This window comes from Typopeltis vanoorti, chromosome 1 (genome assembly GCF_054136105.1).
Source record: "Typopeltis vanoorti isolate ZY-2024b chromosome 1, IOZ_Tvanoo_1.0, whole genome shotgun sequence".
Classification (NCBI taxonomy): domain Eukaryota; kingdom Metazoa; phylum Arthropoda; class Arachnida; order Uropygi; family Thelyphonidae; genus Typopeltis; species Typopeltis vanoorti.
The window spans coordinates 1,933,937-1,951,306 of NC_143549.1; the positions used below are offsets into that span (position 1 = coordinate 1,933,937).

Sequence of the window (17,370 nt, forward strand, 5' to 3'; positions counted from 1 at the left end):
TCCGAACACTTGTCTTCACATTTCTGTACATTTCGTGCACCAACCTGACATATTTCTCCGGCACCTTCTTCTCCCTCAGACACCTCCAGACTTCTTGCCTTGGCACTCTATCATATGCTTTCTCCAGATCAATAAATACCAGATGTAGCTCCCTTTGTTTCTCTCGATATTTTTCCATCATCTGTCGTAACCCAAAGATAGCATCTGTTGTTGATCTACCAGGCATGAAGCCAAATTGTTCCTTTGCAATCTCCACCTCCTCCCTCAATCTACCATCAAGAACCCTTTCTAGGATCTTCATTGTGTGGGACATCAACTTTATTCCTCTGTAATTTTTACAGTCTTGTGCATCCCCTTTACCCTTGTAGATGGGAACAAGAGTACTCTCCCTCCATTCCTCGGGTATATTTTCCTGTTGGCAAACTTTCATGAACAGGTCCCACAGCAGGTCAATTCCCTCTTCCCCCAGTGCCTTCCATGCCTCCACTGGAATTCTGTCGGGGCCCACCGCTTTTCCATTCCTCATCCTCTTCATGGCCTCCGTCACTTCCATTCTACTGATGTTCTGCACCATCCCCTCAGAAGGCTGCCCATCTCCTCTGTGAGTCCTTGCATTTTCCTCATTCAGAAGTCCCTCAAAGTATATTTTCCATCTGTTTCTTATGTCCACATCCCTCCATAATGCAGTAAAATCAGATAAAAAATGATTGTATACAGGAGCAAGAATTAGCAAATGACGATTCAATTCTAAATTTTTTTTATATTGTTTTGGGCCCATACTTTATGAAAAAAAATAAATTTTTTTATGATTTCAGAAACAGACAAAAATGGCAGACCAGAGAAAAAAAATTAAAACCCTTTCTGGCCATCAATACAGAAAATGATGAGCAGAGAGCTCAACAAGAAAATCAATTGGGGAAATTTTTTAAATTATCAGAAACAAGAGTCAGTGAAAGTGACATTCCTGTGGAGTCCCCCACTGACAACGAGACTGAAAATTCCAATTTGTGTTTAGATGATAATCAGGCTCTTGAGAAACAACCAATAGCTTCGACATCAAATACAAATACCTCAACACTAAATTACAAGCTTTTTGATGATCCAGCTTTATGGCCAAACTTATCCAGTTCAATAATTGATATATTAGTAAAATGAGGTTTTCCTGCTGAATCAAAAGACTTTTTTTTCCACATGATGAACATAATAGAAGTTTTCATGTATAGCATTATAATAGGATTTTGAATAACGGAGAAACCATTAAAAGATCTTGGTTAATTTACTCAAGTTCAAAAAATGTATTGCTTCTGCTGCAAATTATTTTCTAATATTTGAACAATGAGCTTAATTTCAGAAGGAAATAACGAGTGTAACCATATGTCCCAAGTTCTTCAGTGCCATGAAAAATCCCAAGGACATTTTAATAATTTTGAAAAATGGATTGATTTGGAAAAGCGTTTAAAAAATGAAACTACAATTGATCAACATCAGCTAAAATTACTCAAAAAAGAACAAGAACACTGAATGCATGTATTAAAATGCATAATATTGGTTATTAAATTTCTTGCAAAAGAAAACATAGCATTCAGAGCAAGTTCAGATACTCTATATACAAATAATAATGGAACATTTTTCAAACAGATTGAATTATTTGCCGAATTTGACAGTGCATTACAAAAACATGTAAAAACGCATAAAAAACAACGAAATTCACGTTCATTATTTAGGGAAATGTATACAAAACAAAATCATTAATATATTGAGTAATGAAATTTTTAAAAAAAATTGTATCTAAAATAATGAATGCGAAGTATTTTTCAATAATTATTGATCGCACCACTGATATTTCACAGCATGAGCAAATGTCCTTAATTGTAAGATATGTTTCTATAAAAGAAAAAAAAATGAAGAAACCAAAGATATTATACAAATAGATGAAAGATTTCTAGATTTTATTAAAATTAATAATACAACAGGAAGTGGTATGGCTGAAGTAATTTTAAAATTATTAGAAGAAAAAAACTTAAATATTCAAAATATCCGTGGTCAGGGATATGACAAAGGATCAAAAATGAAAGGGAAGAATGCAGGGGTACAAGAACTTTTAAGGAACAAAAATCCTAGAGCAATTTTTTGTTCTGTGTTGTACGCATTCCTTGAACTTGGTATTGAGTGATGCAGCAAGCTGCAATGTACATACTATTTTATTTTTTTAACATTATTCAGTCAATCTATAATTTCTTCATTGAGTCATCGATGGGAAGTTCTAAACCACGTTAAAAATTTTACTTTCAAACCTTTATGCATGACGAGATGGGAAAGTCATGTTGAAGCTGTAAAAGCAATAAGAAATCAAGTAAAAGAAATACATGAAGCTTTAATTTTCACATCACAATAGATGACAGCTTAATTGGGCAACAAGGCATTAAAACAAAATTGGACTAATTCATTAGCAAAAAAAAAAAATTCTTTCAAGTTTATATTTGGCACATTTGTTTCGTATGACATTCTAAGTGAAGTCAATGCATCTAGTAAACAATTAAAAATATCTCTTGCAATATTAGGAAGCCTTGAAATCATTATATGTCATTAAAAAATTCTTCACGTCATACAGAAGCGAAAATAATTTTTTGAAAGTTAAACACCAAGCCCATAACTTTGCTCTAAATATTGGGTTAAATGCTAATTTCCCAACTAATAACAGCAGACGAACTCGATGTGTAAAAACTCAATTTGATCATGTATGTCCTGACGACTCAATTACTAATTCTAAGGGATATTTTCAATTTAATTTTTTTAATGTAAGTCTTGATTCAGCAATAACAACAATTACTTAGAGATTTGAAGAGCTAAATCAATATCAATCTATTTTTGAGTTTCTTTATTATTATTATTAAACAAGACCTCATGGAGTCAAAGACTCATCTGGGAGGTCCTTTTATCACACACACACATCTCATCATTCCGTGTCTTAAACACACTCATCCTCCTTGCAGACACCACACTCTCAGGCAAGGCATTCCAATCATTCACAACTCTGCACAAAAAAAACCTGCCTCTCACTCTCCTACTCACAATCTCTTCATACAGTTTCCAGGGATGACCTCTGGTTCTCCCCTGATCTCCCACTATTCTCTGTAGAACTTCTCCACCACTGATCTTATAACAACCCCTTACCAACTTGTAGGTCTCTATCATATCTCCCCTCTTCCTTCTCTCCACTAGACTCTGCAAATTACATCTTCTCAATCTTTCCTCATACTCAACATTCCAGAGGTCAGAAACTACCTTAGTCAGTCGCCTTTGGACCCTTTCCAAGATCTCTTCATCCTTCTGAAAACCCGGTGACCAAATCTGGGCACAATAATCCATGTGTGGCCTAATCAGAGCCTTATACAATGGAACAAGAATCTTTCTACCTCTACACGTCAGTGTCCTCCACATCATTCCCAGAAGTCTTTGTGTTGTCTTCACAATTTTGGCGATGTGTCTGCTAAATTTTAGATCCATATCCACTATCACCCCCAGATCTCTTATTTCCTCTACTTCCAACAATATATTCTCACCAAGCATAAATTCTGCATCCCATCTTTGTTTTCCAAATTTTAAAACCTTACATTTTGCAACATTGAACTCACATCCCCATTTGCTTGCCCAATCACTCAATTTATTCAAGTCTTCTTGTAAGGCTATAACATCTTCACTCCTCTTCATGGTTCCTCTTAACTTTGCATCATCTGCAAGCAACTGAATATTCCCATTCAAATCTTCATCAATGTCATTAATATCAAGTTAAACAGTAATGGCTCTAAAACAGACCCCTGAGGCACTCCACTAGTGACTTTCCTTTTCCTGGATATCGTTCCCCCATACAAAACATGTTGATACCTATCAGATAGCCAGTCTCCAATCCAATGCACTAATCTAATATCCAACCCCATCTGCTCTAGTTTGACTATCAACTTATCATGAGATCATGAGGTACTCTATCAAAAGTTTTTGCAAAATCCAAGTATATTACTGTATATCCTTCTCCTCTGTCCAAGGAAGCAGTCACTTTATTGTAGTAAGTAGATTACTAAAACATGACCTCCCTTTAGCAAATCCATGCTGTCCATCAAAGATTATACCATTGTTGTCAATCCAACTCTGGATCCTAGTTCTCACAAGCTTCTCCAACAACTTAACCACAACACTTGACACAGAGATTGGCCTATAGTTTGATGCTTGAGTTCGATCACCTCCTTTATGAAGTGGAACAATCTTGCTCTCCTTCCACTCTTTAGGAACTTGACCAAGTGCAAGACTCGTATTACAAAATATGTCAAGGCAGGTGTCAACTCTCTGGCACATTCATTCAGAATACGCAGTGATATATTATCAAGTCCCACAGCCTTATTTATATCTAGTTTACTCAACTCCCCAAACACCTCTTGCTCACTTACAGTCAGTCTCTCCTCCCCATCATCAACTGCTCTCAATCTCTCTATGAAGTCACATTAACAAGATTGAAAGATCTTTATGAACTGCTCATTAAGTATCTCCACCACACATTCTGCATCAGCTGTCTTTATACCATTTCCTCCAATCAATGTCATCCTTCCATAATCATTCTTTCTTTTGCTAGCTACATATCGAAAGAACTCCCTAGGATTCTTTTTGGCTTCATTAGCTAACTGCTGTTCATACCTCTCTTTAGCTACTCTCACCAACCAAGTCACCGTCCTTGCCTGGTGTTTGTAGACCTCATGAAATTGGTTACTTCCACTTCTCTTATGCTGCCTCCACAATGCCCTTTTTCTCTGTATCGCATGCTTAATCTCTTTATTCATCCATCTCACACCTAACTTATTTAACCTTCTCACCCATGGTATACATTTAGACATTGCATCTATTTAGTAGATGCATTTAGACATTGCATCTACTAAATAATTTTTGAAAATCCCCCAAGCTGCATTGATCTCTTTTCCAGCTAACTCCTCATTCCATGCTACACCTGCAAGCTGTCTCCTGAGCTCTTCATAATCACACCCCTTGTAGTTCCACATATACCCTTTTTTCACAGGGGTCCTTGCACTGCTGGCAACCACCCAGGTAATCACCTCATGGTAACTTTCACCAATTGGTGGACGATTTGACACCTCATTTATAATTACATCCTCCGATGAAATGACCAAATCCACGACCCTTAATCCTCATGTGCTCTCTACTACATACTCTCTGAGGTAGTTGTCCTTCAAAAACTCAAGAAACTCATTTTCTTTACTTCCAGTTGCTATCTCTTCATTCCAGTCTATACTGCCATAATTAAAATCACCCATAATGATCACCCTTTTCTTATTTGCTTGGCTTATTTGACTATACATTTCACTATCACCACCATCCACATTACCAGGTCTATAACAACATCCCACCAAGTATTTGATTCTATTCACCTCTATCTCACACCATACTGCCTCAAAACCACTGTCCCTATTTCCCTCTTGCATCTCTACCTTGTATGGACATAACTCTTGCTCTATCATCAATAGCACTCCCCTCCCTTTTTACCCCTTCTATCCTCACGAAACACATCATATCTTTCCATCTCTATTCCTGTCAGGATGTCATCCTCATCTAACCATGTCTCACTTATTCCGACAATCTTTGGGTGCACAGACACAATTAGTGCAACCATTTCATCCGCCTTGTTTCTTATACTTCTAGCATTGATATACAAACACAACAGCTCATTTCTGGATTTACAGCTAGTTCCACTGATAACACCCACTCGATGTGATCTCTCCATGTTGGACTGGGGCCATTTCCCTTTCTGCTTCTTCATTTCAGAACCCTTTGCAATTCCATCTGTTTCCTCTTGATCCCTGGTCATCCCATTTCTTTCCTGCCTACACATGCTCTCACCTCCTCTTGGAGCATCCACCTTTCTCATGCTGTGTACCCCTGTCCACCCTGAGCCTCCCTGTTTCCCTGCTCCTCTTGCACACCTATTCTCTCATTTTCTATACTCATACCACTCACTTCCCCATTCATTTCCAGTTCTTCAATCTTTCCTATCTTACTCTCCTGCTCTTCCACATCACTCCCCTCTCGATCTGATTCATTCTCTCTATTCACTTCTCTACCTTCCAGCAGCAGTCTCTCCAAGCGACTCACACCATAACCACTCAAATGCAGTCCATCATCCCATACAGCTCACTTCGTCACTCAAACTCATTCCACACATTAACAAACTGTACTCCCATCTCCTCACACATTTCAGCCAGAATATCATTCATAATCCTTGCGCTCCGCCTCATTTCACCACAATCATACCTAGACAACACACTGACTACCCTTCCTATCGCTATTCTCTTTTATCTTTCCAAGCAGTCTCCTGACATTCATTTTGACATGCTCTTTGTTCTCTCTCAAATCATTTGTATCAATTAATACAATTAACTCTTTTGCTCGCTCCCACCTCATATCCAATGCCTCAATCACTCTACTCATTTTACCGCCTGGAAAACATACCTTGTGGATTTTATCCTCTAGCACACCTTTAATAATGGAGTCGCCATACAACGCCACTCGCTCATCTTTCGTTAACTCTTTCATGCCATCATGATTTTTTTAATAGTTTTGACCTGAATTTTCTTAATTTCATTCCGCATCCATTTCATTTCTTGCATCATCCAATCCGATTCACCTTCCGAATCTTGCGACACATTCTCTCTATCATTAAATCTTTCTAACTTTCTAACTCTCGACCCCCCTCTTCTCACTTTCCCTCTCATTCATCCTTCTTTGTTTCCATACTTTCGGTCCAACATACGTCCAACTTTCACTATCATTCTTCTCACTTTCACTCTCATTTATCTTTCTTTGTTTCCGTACTTTCGGACTAACATGCGTCCAACTTTCGCTATCATTCTTCTCACTTTTACTGTCATTCATCTTTCTTTGTTTCAGTACTTTCGGTCCAACATGCATCCAACTTTCGCCATCATTCATTCTTTTTTTTTTCACTATCATTTATTCTTTCGATTTTTTTCACTTGCGATTTCTGCATCACGCCATTTCTATTTTCATTCGTTCTCTCAATTTCATTTCTTTCCGCCTCACTTTCGTCCCTTTTAATATCCGTTACAGTTTTCAAATCGCTCTTTTTCCTTTTTCCTGATTTTTTAACATTTTTTTTCTTCTCTTTCTCACCATCCTTCTCTTTCAAACGTGCACTCACGACACAATCGGTACTAACACTTTCTGTCATCAATTTCATATTTGCATTCATCAGTTCCTCGTTCAAGTCACACTTCGCACACACCCTTCTTCCATCCACACTAAACATCCACAAATCATTTATGTAATCGAAGGAATACATAACTGACCTCACACTTAACGAAACAACTGAAATCTAAATTAAAATCATGGAATGACAATGTGCCGCCATTTTTTTTTTTTTTCCTCTCTGCAGGTTACTAGGTCTAATAATAACGATTTCGTAATTTAGTTTAGGCAAGAAAAATCACCCACACTAATAATACCGGTAGCGTACAACGTTTACAGCCGCTCTTACTCATACAATTATGCCTATACACTTAATTATTCCTAGTAAAACTTATCTGAATCGGGAGCTCTTCAAATCGCGTCCGATTTATAACATTGGTAACTTAAAATTTGATAATCATACAGTAAAAAAGCTTGTTTCGACTTAGAAATTGTTCTGTCTGATGGTGATCAAAAAGATATTTCAGCAATAGAATTATTAGATGAATTCAAAATATTGTCTCGGAGGATATCAAATAATTATTCTCCAAAGAAGTATTAAATTATATTTGTGCAAATAACTGCATCAGTCTTTTTCCTAATGTGTGCACATTACAATGAATTCTTTTAACAATCCCAACAACAGTGGCAAGTGTAGAGCGCAGTTTTTCTAAATAAGACTTATTAAAAATTATTTGAGGTCCACAATGTCCCAAGATAGATTAGATGGCTAAGCCACTTTATCTATTAAAAGTGGCATTGCCGAGACATTAGATCTAGAAGAAGCAGTAAAGTCTTTTGCCAAAATTAAGGCTGGAAAGGTTTCTTTTTTTTTAAATAATTAAAATTGTTAATTCTTAATTTAGATTTTTTTTATATTTGTTTTTGTCATGTTTAATGTGATTCATGTAATATTTATAAATTGTGTTAAAATTATGTACTCATATTATATAATAAACACAAATCAGTGACCACCAGTACAGATTCCACCATTTAAGATCCATAACTGACCTAGTAGCTTACATCATCTGCCATTGGACACATTCCCTAAAAAGCTTCGGAGAAACTTCTGCTGTCGCCCTTGATATTTACAAAGCCTTTGTCCATGTGTGCCATCGTGGACTGCTTAACAAATTGCCATCCACTGGACTCCCTGCCACCCTCTATAATTGAATAGCCAGCTTTCTCTCTCTCTGGTTATTCTCTGCAAGTCACGGTAGTTGGCTCCCTCTCTTCGAGTTTCACCACCAATGCCAGAGTGCCTCAAGGCACTATCCTATCACCTACTCTCTTTTTCCTGTTCATAAATGACCTACTCATAATCACCATTAACCCTATCCACAGCTTCGTAAATGACAGCTCTACTCATCCTACTCATTTGACAAACTAGGCAGTACGCTGATATCCATGGCTCGAGGACTGCCTCATCATGCTCAGAGAAAAAGCAAAACACAGTTTTGTCTTTTCTCCCACAAAAGAGATCTCAGAACACTCCCTTATGCTCAGTAATACACAAACTACCAGACAAGATTAGATTTCTCTTGGCTTGGACTAACATTTGCTTCTTGCTCTCTTGACATAAACGCATCAATAACAATAGCTTCCTCAGCATCCAAAAAACTTTTGTTCAAGAGGCTATTTTACACCTGACTAACTCTAAACTATAAACAAATCTCAAATCTACCCAGCTTAGAATACACTCACATGTTTGGGATGGTGCACCTAAACTTTCCCTAAAATCCCTGATGCTGTCTAGAGGTGAGCAATTAGAGAAACTTCGGAGATTATCTTGCAGATTCATTTCAACCTCAATCTCACAGGTGCATTTCAGTGCTGTGTCTATTCTACAGATACTTCTATGGAACTGCTCCAGTGAATCAACAACCATCATTCCTTTACTATGCAACTGCAAATATGCTAAACCCGCTTCTCTTCTTTTTCACGAAGCATTCCTAAACAACTATAATCTTCAGCTCTTCAAACCAAGCATTAATAAGCATTATCTCAGTCCTTATCTACATCTCACAAAGAGCACTGATGTGTTTATAGATCTCTTGACGTCTCGTGTATGGGATCAATATGAAATATATATATATATATGGTGAGGGGCTGATATTTATTAAACACTCTGGATATCTTTTCAGATATGTCATGTTGCCATCTTCTTGGGAACTTAAAATAAAGAACAGGTGCATACTACATAACAGCAAATGAGAAATGAAGCGAGGAAGCTACCGTTTTCCTAAAGTCCTGATGGTGCCCCCTGGCAGGCTATATTGGTAGTTATTGGCCTTTGGGCTGAAGTTCTTCTGATACATGTTTTGCAAATTTGGGACAGTCTTATGCACCCAAAATTGTTCAGGTTTGGCATGTTCCTAAGGGCTGAGGCTGACTCCATGAATAGTCTTTCATATTTGAACTTGCTGCGGTGTGGGTTACTGTGGCTTTCTTCCACCTTATTCTGTGGGGGGTATCCAGAGCATGGGCTGCAAGCCCAGACTGGCTGTACTGGTGAAATCGGATGTAGTCCTTGTGTTCTGAGATTCTGATATTTGCTGTCTTGCCTGGTTGGCTAAAGTAGGACAATTTACAGCTGCAAGGGATCTGGTATACACCAGGTAGGTCTAGGAGAAGTGGTTGGTCTTTAGTGGAGCGGATAAGGATTCCAATTTTCTATATGGTCTGTAACAGGCGGTTGAGTCATGTTTTTTTAGGATTCTTTCTCTTTCCATGCAAAACAACCAGCATGTACTATAAATTTGAATAAGTCAAATATCCTTGGAAAGAAATGAAATTTTAATAATTCAAGTGTCTCAGTTAATAGTACATTAGCGAATAATGAAGTAATATCAAAACCAGTCATTATGTCTGAGTTTTTTAAAGTATGTTTTTAATATACTTTTTAGGTAAACAGAATCTTTTTACAAATGAGGAAGAAATGCTTGTGAAGTAGGCTATACTATGAACTGTTTATACTATGAACAATTGGGTATAAAGGTGTATTGTGTTTGTGAATTTTGTGTACTCCATATATTCTGACTGGCTTTATATAAAACGGCTTGAATTTGTTAACAGTTCTTCAGGCCAGGAAGTGATTTTCTTCAATAATATACAAACTTTATTCTTTTGTTTATTAGTAAGATCACAATCTATGATTTCATATGTCAAATGATCTTGTAAAAGAAAATGTGCATTTTGTTTTTATATTCGCTTTGGTTTATTATCACAGCAATGTTACCTTAGTTCGAGTGCTAATATTGTTAACTTTTTTTATGTTGTGCCCATGGACGAGAGGTTGATTAATCAATCTAAGGTACATTAATACTATGTATGGGTAATGGGCTGGGAAAAGAGAAACTTGTTTACATTTGATTTAAAAGCCTGTATATTGTATTCCTTGGGAAACACATCAGGGGAAGACTTCCACAACACAGCAGTAGCAAGGATGAAGGAGAAGGAAATGAAACTTGTTCTGTGGATTGGATTTAGTACTTTTTTTAGTACTGACTGGGAGAATTATTGATGCTATTTCAGATAACATTTGTCATGGAAATATTTATAGAATACACATATTGCAGAAACCAAATGCCTATGTGAAAGTGGGAGAAGTGAGTTGGTAAGAGATGGGTTATTAATCAATCAAATTGCTCTCCTCTGTATTGAGTCATGCATTTTGAGGGAGTAAGAGAAATCCCCTCTTAAGTATACAATGAGTAGAGATTGGTTCCTACTTAGACTTGGTAGTTTAAGTTGGATGAGAGGGAGATTCCCTCTGAAAGTCAAGTTGCATAGATCTTTCAATATTCCAAATCATCAAGCAGTGTTGTATGCATTTTCCATATGAAAGAAAACTGATACTAAGTGCTCATGTTTTAAGAAAGTATCTTGAATGGAAGCATCCAGTCAGACTACATGATCAGTTAAATGATATTTGCAGAAGCCAGAATGTGTTCTGGAAAAAAAGGTTGTTTCTTTCCAGAAACAATAAAAGATGAGAATTAACCATTTTTTTTTCCAGAATCTTGCATAAGTGGTTAGTTACAGCAATCAGCCAATAGTTTATTGGAGATATTGGATATTCCCTAAGTAAGGGAAGAATCCAAAATGTAACTGCTCTCTTGCAGTTAGTAACAGAAGTTTAATAATTTCATAATGAATATCATTTGGAAACAGCAGTTGGACATCATTTAAGCAAACAAGCTTTCATTTCTTCTTTTGTGAATGGGATGTTGTATTCTTCTGTACTGCTTGAAGAAAACAGAATTGTTATTTTTCTGCACTGCATTTTGGAGCAAGAAACTCAGATAATAATAAGATACTGGTAATGTTTTTTTCACTTACAGTAAACCCTCGATTTAACTGACCTCGATTTGACGGACAAAATTTCCAGTCTGTACGTCACATGTGAAAATTAACACCCTGTTAATTTTAAAATGCTTTTAACCAAGATTTGCTTATAATTAAATTAACAGGTTATATTTTGTTATTAATTTCCTGTTATTAACAAATTTTGGTGAATAGGCCATCATATGTTGGAAAAACACTGTAGTAATTTGGCTGACATAAATGAGTCATACACCGCTCATAAAACATGTTCAGCGGATGATTAAGACGTGATCACACCAATCGCACTGTAATTGGTTCTTTTGTCGCATCGCATGGCTTTCTGCGGCAGTTTTATTACACACATTTTTGTAATTTTTGGGAGTTAATTATAAAAAAACAGCAGAATTCAAAAGTTCAAAAAAAACTTGATAGTTTTTTCAAAGCAGGATTACCTAAACCAAGTGCCTCAACATTAAACATTAACTTCACATTAACTTATCTAAAAGTGTGAAAATTGTGTTAAAAATTGTGTAAAACAATTTTTGTGTTATTACATTGCTAATATTGATAAAATTGCAGTATAATTTTAAGATATTTTTATTTTAAAAAATTTGCCAATTAAGGGACTTTCGATTTAACAGACACCCCTTAGCCCCTATTAGTCTGTGAAATCAAGGGTTTACTGTAATTCTCATTGAGAGTGTCAGCAATTGCTAAGAGGCTGACAAATGTACATCCATTATGCCCAAGGATGAAGCTGCTTTTGGTGCATCTATCCTTAATTTTCTGGATTTTATCCCACACTTTTTTGCTGATGGTTGTTGCTATTGAAGAAGCATATTGGATGTAGGGTTCTTTTTGGTTCTGCTGACACACCTGTTATCAGAGCCAAAAATGTGCCCAGCAAGACACATTTGATAGCGATAAGGTTTGTTGCTGTTACTCCAACTTTCCTTCTGTACTTCCTTGGCTGCTGTGTTATCAGTATTCCACCACAGTTTAGGAAAATGTGGAAATCAATGATATGTTTTGGAAATTGCTCTTGTGGTATCTTGTATAATTGATGAACTGATCAGGGCAGAACTGGATTCTGCTAAGAAACAGAAGGTGAGTCAGGCATCTTGCTCAATTTCCAATCACGATATATGTGATATAGTACATGGTAGCCCATGTAAAATAGTGGATATCACAGACAAAGTGCTCAATCCTAAATAAGATGAAACCAGTTTCTCAACTGTCTGCTCACTCTCTATCTTCCCACTTAAGCAGTAGTAGGAGGGAGAGTGAGTAAACAGTTGAGTAGATGGTAGTGAATGTTCACAGTAGCCATATGGAATTCACATCTCCTGTATCTTAAACACAAGAAGTTTCCTGTGTTTAAGAAGATGGGGTTGCTGTGTTCCAGCATATGCTTAACAACTTTTACTATGATATTAGAGAACTGCCTCTATTATTATTATGATCCGGGCCTTCATGGAATCACAAGACTCATCGTGGAAGGCCCACCCTAGAAAACACAAAGTCTATCATACCTTGAACTCATTGACTGTTCATCCATTCACCACTCTAACTGGCAATGTATTCTGGTTCAACCACCCTCCATGCAAAGAAACCATTCCTTATTTCTGCTCACAACTTCCTTTTGTAACTTCCAGTGATGGCCTATCCATGCTCCTTCTCCCTGTTTCACCAAACAAAAGAACTCCCCAGTGTCAGCCTGTAACACTCTCAACAGTTTAAAACTACCTCTTTTTATCTCTTTAACTACCTCTCAACAGTTTAAAAGTCTCAATCATATCACCTCTCCTTCTATCTACCAAACTCTGCAGTCCACATTCCCTCAGTCTATCTTCTCAATTAACATTGTACAGTCCTGATACCATCTAGGTGTGGTCTGAGCAAGGCTTTATACAATGGAATGAACAACTCTTATCTCTGTGGGTCAGCATCCTTCTCAGTATTGCAGAAATCCTCTCCATTACCTTCATCACCTTTCCAACATGTTCCCTGAATTTCAGGTTTTTATTAATCATCACCTCCAGATTTCTTGCCACCCCCACTTCCTCCAGTACAGTTTCTCAAATAGAGTATGAAGCCTCCCATCAATTTGCCCATCTTTCCAGTCTATTCAAATCTTCTTGCAGGGCTACCACATCTGCACCATTACTAATAATCCTTCCCAGCTTCACATCATCTCCAAACAACTGAACATCCCCCTGCAATCCACTGACAATGTCACTGATATAGAGGTTAAACAATAAGGTTCCAGTACTGGGACTCAAATTGTAATCTTCTGCCTCCTATACTGCTTCCCCCATACACAACTCTCTGATACCTATCAGATAGCCAATCCGAAATCTAGTTCACTAACCTGACATCTAAAACCATGTGCTGCAACTTAAATATCAGTTTATCATGTGGTATCCTATCAAATATCTTTGTAAATTTGAATTGACATCCAGAGTATTCATTATTTGAAATGCACACTCTTCTTTCACTTCTAAACTTCAAATCTGACCTATCCCACTAGCATTAAAACCTATTTATCCAGGATGAGATACCCCCAATAAAGCATTCAATGAAGAACTGTATCATTTACTTTGCATCAGTCATTCTATTCCCATTTTTATATAACAATATCATTCTTTTAGAATCATTTCTCCTCCTACTGGCCACATAGTGAAAAAATTCCTTAGGATTTTCTTTGGAGATCTCATATACCAGTTTTACCTTCCTTACCACACTAGTCACTCTTCTGACATGAGTCATATTCTTCATGCATCTGCTCAATAGCCCCCCCCCCCCCTTATATCTCTTCCATAACCTCTTTTTTACCTGCAGTTCCTGTTTAATATCACTTTTCATTCACTTTACACCAAACTGTGTTCTCTTCTTCATTCATGGTATATGACTTGATATTGCTGGTGTTAGATCTTGAATGGGAGAATTTATAAGAAAATTAATTCATTCAAGATTTAACAATTCTAACATATCAACAAGGAGAAACTTATACTTAGCCAAGCAAAGGATTGTAAATAGGGGTATAAATACCTTTGTAGAATTATATAAGAAAACTTGTTTATTCAAATCTAAGTAAAGATTTCCAGTTTGTAAAATGTAACTATACAAGGGTATTCTATGTGAAATGAAATGTTTATCAAGATGTAAACAAAAGTCCAAAGTTTGCGGGCAAACCGTTTGGCTTGAGGCATAAGCATTTACATGGAAAGCGGCACTACACAGGGAGACACGGTACACTGGATCATCTCGCAGGCAAAGAAGACGAGTGCCGTGCGGAAGATGTGGCAGTAAAGAGGGTGCCAAGGGTGCAGAATAAAAGGGGTTTGCTCCCCTCTCTCAAGGCTTTTTGATTTTTTTCTCCTGACCTTTTCTGGGTGTTTTATGTGGTTGGACACTGGGCCTTTCTCTCACCTCCTGATGGATTCCGGATTGCCCTGAGATGTTAGATGTTGCCACCCGCAGTTCCAGCGTCCTGACTAGCTATCTCCTTGGGACAGAATAGCTGAACCGGCAGCTCTGACAAGGACTAGAGGCATCAGAACCAGACAAATGTGGGCATATCGCCAGATATTCGGTAAAGCCAAGTAGGATGACCTCTATGAGTAACCATGTGGATAAAGGCCAAGCAGAGATGTTCTGACCCCAATTCAAGGAAGAAGGATCAAGCTGTGTAAGAAGAAAATGTGAATTAAGTGACAGATCTGTTAATCTTCCCAAGAGCTGGTAATGTACAGAATTTTGTTATTCCTTTCCCACTTAGAGTGAAGAAATGTAATATAGTTAGTGAGCAAGGACAATGTAGTATATAACTCTTAGGTGATTATCGATGATAGCAGTGGCTTAACTCCACTGAGCATTTTGTTAGAGAAAGTTTATAGATGATTTGTGACGGGTATTTGTATAATGTGTAGTTTAATGCTTAATCTTATAGAAGGAACTAATGATTGTATCCAGTTGTGTTTTAGTTGGTTTAACTAGTTCTTTACTTTAGAATGACACAAAATTGACTGAATGCATGAATGTGAATGTATAACTTAATCTCTCAATAAATGTGCTTTATGTTTTGTACCTGACATTAGCCTGAGAATGAATTCAAATTACCATTCATAAAAACAGAACCTAAGCGGAGCAGAATAGATGTTTAAAATCCCCGATTGCAAATGATATTAAACATAGTTGACATAGAGAATTTCAGTACTAAGAATAAATTTTAGATTCTTCACCTCTGTATGTTATCTGAGAGAGTTTCCCTGTTTAAGAATTCCTTCTGACCTAAAGATATTGGCTGGTGCAGCATAACAAATAAATTTGCCAGTATCTGATCGGGAGACAATCTCAGACAGTAATCACAGAGGATTTTGTCCCTAACAAAAGGTAAACCCTTTGTCCGAGTAATTGATACACATGATTAATCTAGTAATCGGCCAAATATATAGATAGTCTTTCTATATTGTGCTGAAGGCAAAATTTAGGTTGAGAGTAATTAGGGTAAAAGCAAATTAGATCTAAATAAGGAAAAACAAGTATAAATTCAAACAAAGCCACGAAAGTGGTGACATAACAATGGTAATAAATAATCCTGCACAAGTTCTCAAGTACTGATGATATCTTGCACTTCCAATTTTTCCCTTAGATAGTAATTTGGGGCATGGAAATGTCCCAAGTTACTATCTAAGGCTATTATAATCACCCACCTTATAATTCCACATACATTCCCTTCTCTTTGATACTCCTGCATGTTTATTCATATTCCAAGTCAAAACCACATGGTCATTCTCTCCAACTGGGGCAGAGATGCCATCTCAGTTATAATCAGATCTTCTGATGCTATGGCCAAATCCAAAACTCTTGAACCTAGTGTACCTTCTATTACATGTTGCCTAAGACATTTGTCCCTCAAGAATTCAAGAAATTCCATTCCTTTATCACTACATGCAATTTCCTCTTCCCAATTTAGATTGCCTTAGTTAAAATCTCCCATAACATTCATTCTTCTTGCAATTGTAAAGCTCAACTGCCTAGACATCTCCTGCTCCTCACCCTCTGTGCTCCTTGGCTTGTAGCAACACCTCACTAAATATCCTGCCTTGCCTAACTCTACCCCACATCATATGCTTTCAAAACCATTAATGTCATTCACCTTCACTCTGAGAGGACACGACTCATCGCTTATCATAAGCAGTATTCCACCACCACGTTTTCTCTTCCTATCCTGTCGAAAAATGTTATGCCCTGCTACTTCTATTGTTGCCAATATGTCATCTTCCATCAACCAAGTTTCAGAGATCCCAATAGTCTTTGAACACACTGATGCTACAAATGCTACCAATTCATCTCCTTTATTCTTGTTACTACTGGCATTAATATAAAGAATGAAGAATAAAGAATATTTCCACTGTTTCCATATCTATCATCATCCCCTCCAGAGTCCACCGGATTTAGCAATACCAATTGTATAACCCCTCCTTTCTCCCAAGAGGATGCCCTGCTACCATTCACACTGACAATTCTAGTTTCCCTGCATTAACAGACTGACTCGTTCAGATAACAGCATTCTCTCGAGATTTCTACGCCCTTCCTCATTCAAATGCAAGCCATCTCTCACATACAGTTACTATCTATCATCAAATGCACTCCAAGCATCCACATAATCCAAGCCTCTGTGAGGTGATGTGATTAAGAACTATAAGTTGGCAAGTTTGTACTATATTAATGCAGAAGAAAGTTTCCAAAAGATGGAGTGAGATAAATATAACAGGAAGCCATCACTGAAGTTGT

At 37.1% G+C, this 17,370-nt stretch overlaps 1 protein-coding gene across 8 annotated transcripts in view; it reads right to left on the reverse strand.

The window, feature by feature from the left end:
• LOC150109749 (histone reader KMT2E-like) overlaps positions 1-17,370 on the reverse strand; it is a 902,496-nt gene that overhangs the window by 681,320 nt on the left and 203,806 nt on the right. The gene's annotated exons all lie outside the window — the stretch shown is intronic.